A 7,886-nucleotide genomic window follows, 5' to 3' on the forward strand; every position below is an offset into this window, starting at 1 on the left:
CCCGCGTTTCCAAGCCACCCTCGCGTTCGTAGGGGTCCAACCAACACTGACCCCCGCGTCTCCAAGCTACAAGCTAAACGTGAGCGACCCTCGCGTTCGTAGGGGTCCAGCCAACACCGACCCCCGTGTTTCTAAGCTACAACAAACCAAAACACGAGCGACCCTCGCGTTCATCAATGTTCAGCCTACACCCAACTTCGCGTCTCAATTCTGAGAGGAAAAGTTGGGTTCTGAACGCCAGATTGGGCGTTTTGACTTGTTCAAACACAAGCCGAACGGCCTCAAAACCGTTATCCCACGTTCTGAGGGATTTTCGCCCACTTAGGAGCGGATTTAGAGGGCAGTTACAACCTCTTATCCCCCTATAAAAGCGAGTAAACTCAACCTGAGTTAAAAAAAAGGCTGGCTTTCGTTAGAACAGAGGAGGCGATAGGTTGGATTCTGAGGATCTCAACCACTCGGTTCGGTGATTCAACAGCAGCAGCATTAAAATCCCTGGAGATAGGATTTTTGAATCAAGTCTCTCCGTTTCCGCCGATTTCTTCTTTGTTGACTAGCCCTACATGTTTCCTATCACCTCCAATTTGTATCACGCTCTAACTCAGTCTCTATCTCTCTCGGTAACGTTCAAAACATCGCTCGACGACAGCAGCGAGCAGAAAATAGCAGCGCCGTGCCGAATTTGCGCGCGTTTTCAGGCCACGTCCGGTCTTCGTTTTCACCACCGTCTTCGCTGGTGTGTAACCCTTTATATTTTCTATCACACGGTATCTTCCTTTCACTTGGGCTCATTTTCTATCTCTCGTTATATCGCTTTGAATATTATTAGTTCTAACTTGCCCAACTAGCTAGAACTAACATAGGACGGGCTAGAACTAACATGGGACGGGTTAGAACTAACATGGGGAAAGTTAGAACTAACATGGGGTAAGTTAGAACTAACATGGGGCAAGTTAGAACTAACATGGGGCGGGCTAGAACTAACATGGGGCGAATTAGAACTAACATGAGGCAAATTAGAACTAACATGTGGCAAGTTAGAACTAACTTGAGAGCTCAAGAACCTAGAACTAAGATGAATTAGAGCTAGAACTAGCTAGAACTAATATGGGGCGTGCTAGAACTAACATAGGGCGTGTTAGAACTAACATGAGGCAAATTAGAACTAACTTGAGAGCCCAAGAGCCTAGAACTAACTTGAGAAAAAGCTCCTTCCACCTCCGGCGGAGCCCACCGAGACACCCCGATGACCCCGACAACCTCCTCCCACCACCGGCAAGCCTGGACAGCGGCGAAAAACTCCAAACAGCGAAGAACAAACCCGAACGGCGAGAAATTGCACTGCAGAAAACTGTAGTTTTGTGCCGACTTCACACGCACTTTTCGATCACCTCCAATCTTCGTTTCCACCGATTTCTTCTTTGTTGACTATCCCTACATGTTGCCTATCACCTCTAATTTGTATCACGCTCTAACTCAGTCTCTATCTCTCTCGGTAACGTCCGAAACATCGTTCGACGACAGCAACGAGCAGAAAATAGCAGCGCCGTGCCGACTTCGCGCGCGTTTTTCGGCCACCTCCTGTCTCCGTTTTCACCACCGTCTTCGCCGGTGTGTAGTCCTTTATATTATCTATCACACGGTATCTTCCTTTCACTTGGGCTCATTTTCTATCTCTCATTATATCGCTTCGAATATTGTTAGTTATAACTTGCCTAACTAGGTAGAACTAACATGGGACGGGTTAGAACTAACATGGGGCGGGCTAGAACTAACATGGGACGGGCTAGAACTAACATGAGACGGGTTAGAACTAACATGGGAAAAGTTAGAACTAACATGGGATGTGTTAGAACTAACATGGGATGGGCTAGAACTAACATGGGATGGGCTAGAACTAACATGGGGCAAATTAGAACTAACATGAGGCAAATTAGAACTAACATGGGGCAAGTTAGAACTAACTTGAGAGCCTAAGAGCCTAGAACTAAGATGAATTAGATCTAGGACTATCTAAAACTAACATGGGGCATGCTAGAACTAACATGGGGCGTGTTAGAACTAACATGGGGCAAATTCGAACTAACTTGAGAGCCCAAGAGTCTAGAACTAACTTGAGAAAAAACTCCTCCCACCTCCGACGGAGCCCACCGAGATACCCCGACGTCCCCGACAACCTCCTCCCACCTCCGACAAGCCTAGACAGAAGCAAAAATCTCCGAACAGCGAAGAACAAACCCGAACGATAAGAAATTGCACTGCAGAAAACTGCAGTTTTGTGCCGACTTCACACGTACTTTCCGATCACCTCCAATCTTCGTTTCCGCCGATTTCTTCTTTGTTGACTAGCCCTACATGTTGCCTATCACCTCTAATTTATATCATGCTCTAACTTAGTCTCTCTCTCTCTCGGGAATGTCCGAAACATCGCTCGACAGCAGAAGCGAGCAGAAAATAGCAGCGCCGTACCGACTTCACGCGCGTTTTCCAGCCACCTCCGGTCTCCGTTTTCACCACCGTCTTCACCAATGTGTAGCCCTTTATATTATCTATCACACGGTATCTTCCTTTCACTTGGGCTCATTTTTTATCTCTCGTTATATCGCTTCGAATATTATTAGTTCTAACTTGCCCAACTAGCTAGAACTAACATGGGACTATCTCTCGTTATATCGCTTCGAATATTATTAGTTCTAACTTGCCCAACTAGCTAGAACTAACATGGGACGGGCTAGAACTAACATGGGACGGGTATTATTAGTTCTAACTTGCCCAACTAGCTAGAACTAACATGGGACGGGCTAGAACTAACATGGGACGGGTAAAAACTAACATGGGGAAAGTTGGAACTAACATGTAGCAAGTTAGAACTAACATGGGGTAAGTTAGAACTAACATGAGGCGAATTAGAACTAACATGAGGCAAATTAGAACTAACATGGGGCAAGTTAGAACTAACTTGAGAGCCCAAGAGCCTAGAACTAAGATGAATTAGAGCTAGAACTAGATAGAACTAACATGGGGTGTGCTAGAACTAACATGGGGCGTGTTAGAACTAACATGGGGCAAATTAGAACTAACTTGAGAGCCCAAGAGCCTAGATTTAACTTGAGAAAAAGCTCCTCCCACCTCCGACGGAGCCCACCAAGACACCCTGACGACCCCGACAACCTCCTCCCACCTCCGGCAAGCCCGGGCAGTGGCGAAAACCTCCGAACAGCAAAGAACAAACCCAAACGGTGAGAAATTGCACTGCAGAAAACTGTAGTTTTGTGCCGACTTCGCACGCACTTTCCGATCACCTCCAATCTCCGTTTTCGCCGATTTCTTCTTTGTTGACTAGCCCTACATGTTGCCTATCACCTCCAATTTGTATCACGCTTTAACTCAGTCTCTATCTCTCTCAGTAATATCCGAAACATCGCTCGACGGCAGCAGCGAGCAGAAAATAACAGCGTCGTGCCGACCTCGCACGCGTTTTTCGACCACCTCCGGTCTCCGTTTTCACCATCGTCTTCACCGGTGTGTAGCCCTTTATATTGTCTATCACACAGTATCTTCCTTTCACTTGGGCTCATTTTCTATCTCTCGTTATATCGCTTCGAATATTGTTAGTTCTAACTTACTCAACTAGCTAGAACTAACATAGGGAGATGAGAGAGCTGGGTTTGAGGGATTGAAGAGATGTGATAAGGTTATTTTGGGGATTTTAGCTTAGCTGGCATGTAATAATTGCTAAAAAGGAGTTACAGTACAAAGTGTCACACTTCAAGGGGCTGAATCACATGGGGGAAATTAAGAGGGATTGCAGCACATGAAGTTTCTATTTTTGTGGCCTAGACACATTTTTCCCAACATAAAAATATTACACAATCTGCTAACTAAGTTAATCACTCATAATCTGTCAAACACGAAAAATAATAGAAGGCTTTACAGATCTCTCTAGAGGGGCTAAAACGAGTTAACCCCTCAAAACGAGGGGTATCTAAATTCACCCATTTAGACGGATTAAGAGATTACCCTCTTTGTTTATGAAGAAAATGATCCTAATCCTTTTTATTCTTAAAGATAAAAAATTGCCCAAAATGATTAAAATAAACTAAGCTAGCAGATTAAAAATTTCAACATTTTAAATTAACAAATTGCACTACATTATCCCCTCTCTTCAATCTCTCTTCCTTAACCATTTGCTAAATTAACAGGTGTTTTCTTTTCAGATCTCTTAAACACATGAAAATACCGAATCTACCGTTTCTTTAATTAATTATTTCCCAATAAAGCCAAAAAACTAAGGCCATCTCCTCCATTTGAACCCAACCAACCAATTCTCTTTTCCACTTTGTCACTTCTTTTCTCTTGCTAGTTTTTCTTATACGTCTTTGCAGGCGTTGGCCGTAGAGCTTGGATCATCAACGAGCAGTGAATCTACGACCATCCTCTTCAAATTATGGACAATCCCCCTCCTAATTACTGTTGGAAAAAATCAAATAAACTTAAATTAGCATGTAAATTAAATCCGAATAAAAATAAATGATTAAATCTGGCTTGATTAGAAGCAGTCGTGTAATCACTACCCTAGAAGATTGAGGACCCGCCTATCGCCCTAGTGCAGATGATCCCCTCTCCCCTAGCGGTAAAAACCCCAGAATCGGCCGACCTCTGTACTCGGGCGAGGGTACAGAGCTTCTGCTCAGATGAAGAAAGTTACCCAAAAATAAAACCAATACTATAAAGAAATAATATGAAGAGGAGAGAAGAAACTTGTTGTTTTCCTTATCAAAACCGAGCTCAACATACGACTGTAGGCATATAAAATTGCTTATAGGTCCCTTAGCTCAGCTCGGCACGAACCGACAAACCAACGAGGCGACGAGATCGACGAATCGCACGCAAGCAACGGAATACATCCATTCGCGTGCGGGATCAAGCCAAGTGTTCGAAGAGTCAACGAGTCATCCAACCGAGAGCGGACTCGGACGAATCACGATCGAATCAAGATCAGTTTCGAACTCAAACTCAAAAGCCGATTTACTGCCTAATCGGGATCCAGACTTCCAAATCAAGATCCCGAACAAATCAAAGTTCACAACAGAACCACAACCGAATCACGGACAGAACCGGAAACAACGGAAAACAACGGAACGAACACACCCGGAGGGGCTCGGTGGCCGAGCCACCCCAGGGTGGCTCGGCTGGTGCTCGGCGATCATCAACGTCAAATAAGGCAGGTGTTCGAGAGGATCAGATCTCAGATCTACGCAGGCATACTCCGGATCTAAGCTTGGTCTTAGATCCCGAGACTTGAGCGATTGTTTCCTTGGTGAATCAATCCCTCCCGGCTATTATTTCCTTCGTGGAATAATACCCGTCGTACTGCGTAGATCCGACCGGATCTAGATCTCGCGGTGGTCCACGGCAAACAACCCCGGCGCAGGCAAAGAACCCACCAAAGCGAGCGACCGCAAAACAGGAGCTCGTGATTCGTTCGACAAACAAGGAAACAAAGTTGTAATTTTTCATTTCTTTTTATTTGATTTTCGTTGTAACCGGATCTTATAAAAAGACCGGATCTTTTGTAACTCAAAAAGTTGTAACTCAAGATGACAATGGAATCAATAACAAAGAAAGCAACGAATTTTCCAGCGAACAATCTGGCGACCACAGTGGGAGCCACCGATCTCGCTGCCGAGATCGGAGCGTCGCAGCCGCGGATTCAGATCCCAGTCGTGGAGGAGGTCGAATACGAGTTCGATCAGACCAAGTTCGAGGAGTACCTTTCATCCTCGTCTAGATCGACCTCCCCCCGCAAGTCCAAGAAGTCCAAGTTCTCTTCCAACAGAAAGGTGCGTTGGTACGAAGAAGTTGAAGCTACCAACGACGACCTCATCCTGATTGACGCCAAAGTTGCGTCGGGTGAGGCTCCACCAACCTCCAACCAGATCAAGCTGGTTCCAACCAATTCCTCCGTCACCAAAGGAGCGGTGACTCTCTCAAAGAGAGCCCGCCAGAGGCAACGCCAACGCTTGGCCAAACGATTCGCCAAAGCAATGGAGTCCACCGACGGAATCCGCTACAACGCGGATTTGAAGAACGGGAGAGGCAAACAGCCTCAACGGCCGGTGAATGGCGACTCCTCCAAGCCGCCAACCAACGAATGGGTCCGTGTCAAACGGAACCGTTCGACACTGGAGGAGCGCATTCGCAAACGCCGCGCACTATCAGCGCAGGCACGGGCTCAAGCTGAAGAAGCCCGTAGAAAGCTGCAGAAAGAGGTAGCTAAGAAGCCGCCACCAACTCGCAAAGTTTGGAGGCCGAAGTCTGAAGCGGCGGTTCAGACCAAAAAGCAGCAACTGCAGCCTCCAACCAAAATTCAACCTCCGGCGAACCCAGCTAAGTCGCCGAGAATTCCCATAGCTACTCCGGGAGATCATGCAGAATCCTCCCGAAGGAGAAAGCCAGTCTTGGAGCGCCTCGGTCCAATTCCCGATGAGCGAAGCAAAGCTCCGATCCAAGAACGTTTGGGCCCACTAAGAAAACCCCGAACGAATCAACACGCTGGGGGTCACCGCTACCTCCAACATGACAAGGAGCTCAAGGCAACTGCGCGCGCTAATTTGCGCATTGAGGCCCGATGAGAATTCACGCCCAAAAAGGCAAGCCTCGAGGCGCGTGACTCTTGAGAGCCCAAAGAAGGCAGTTTGCCCTCAGATGGAAACGTTGTCATCCGATGATGATAACGTTATACCTGAGAAGTCGTGCCCGCACACGATAGGTTACTCCGACTGTCAAAATGACGAGTTGTACTATCGTGCTGGGGGTACGAACAGAACCAGAAAGAGGAGTCCCCGAGAACAGGAAACTCAGTGCCCTTGTTCAAAGCTCATTCGGGCGGTACTGTCTCAATGCAACTGCATCAAGGTAATCCCCGAGAGAATTTCAGTGTTCGAAAGGCTCGGCACCGAAACGCCAAAACCAAGGTATAGGCGTTTCCGGCAAAGAAGAACGGTGGTTAAAGACGGAGAATTTCCGAGGGTCACCGCCAACATGACCAGCAAAGAGACATCGACACAGGTTAATCTCAAGTCGTTTCTGGAAGCATCCCGGCGTGTAACCCGTCTGCAGTCCGGAGCCATCGCACGAGGAACTTATGGTAGGGTTCGGACAAGATTGCCTTCGGAAGATGAAGAATCGGATTCCTGCTCTGCTGTCGCATCGGACAATACAGTGTCCAGCGAAGGACAACCCCGCGAGTCATTTATGATAAGCGCGGAAGAAATGGCCAAGATGCTTGAAGACGCTTTGGCTAAACAGAAAGAAAGTTTCAAGTTTGAGATGCAGATGGCCATGCAGACTATGAGAGAGATGCATGAGCAACAAATCCAGGCGTTCAGGAACCAACAAGGTGAACCAAGTCACCGTAATCAGGTTGTTCAGGAAGAAGAGCACACGGATAGGGATGGAGCTCACAATGCCAATAACCCTCCCGTCAATGCAGGGGGTGGTAACGAGGATGCCAACGAGGATACAAGTGAAGACTTGAAGATCAAAGATCTCGAGAGCAAAATCAACACATTGATCTCCGCTCAAGAGACGAAGAAAACAGGCATTCCCTGTCCATACCCAAGAGAGTGGGAATCGATCCCCTATCCGGCGAAGTTCAGTTTAATCAACTTCACGCCGTTCGATGGGAAGGGTTCCCCCACTCAGCATTTGATTTATTTCAAATCGCACCTGGGTATTATTTCCGGCAATGAGCCTCTGATGGTGCGGTCATTCGTCGGCACTCTTCGCGGAGCCGCCTTCGATTGGTACCGTCGCCTCAAGCCAGGAAGCATAAACAGCTGGGACGACATGGAGACGAAGTTCCTCGCCAACTTCTTCGACGA

The sequence above is a fragment of the Asparagus officinalis genome, chromosome 7 (genome assembly GCF_001876935.1).
Source record: "Asparagus officinalis chromosome 7, Aspof.V1, whole genome shotgun sequence".
Classification (NCBI taxonomy): domain Eukaryota; kingdom Viridiplantae; phylum Streptophyta; class Magnoliopsida; order Asparagales; family Asparagaceae; genus Asparagus; species Asparagus officinalis.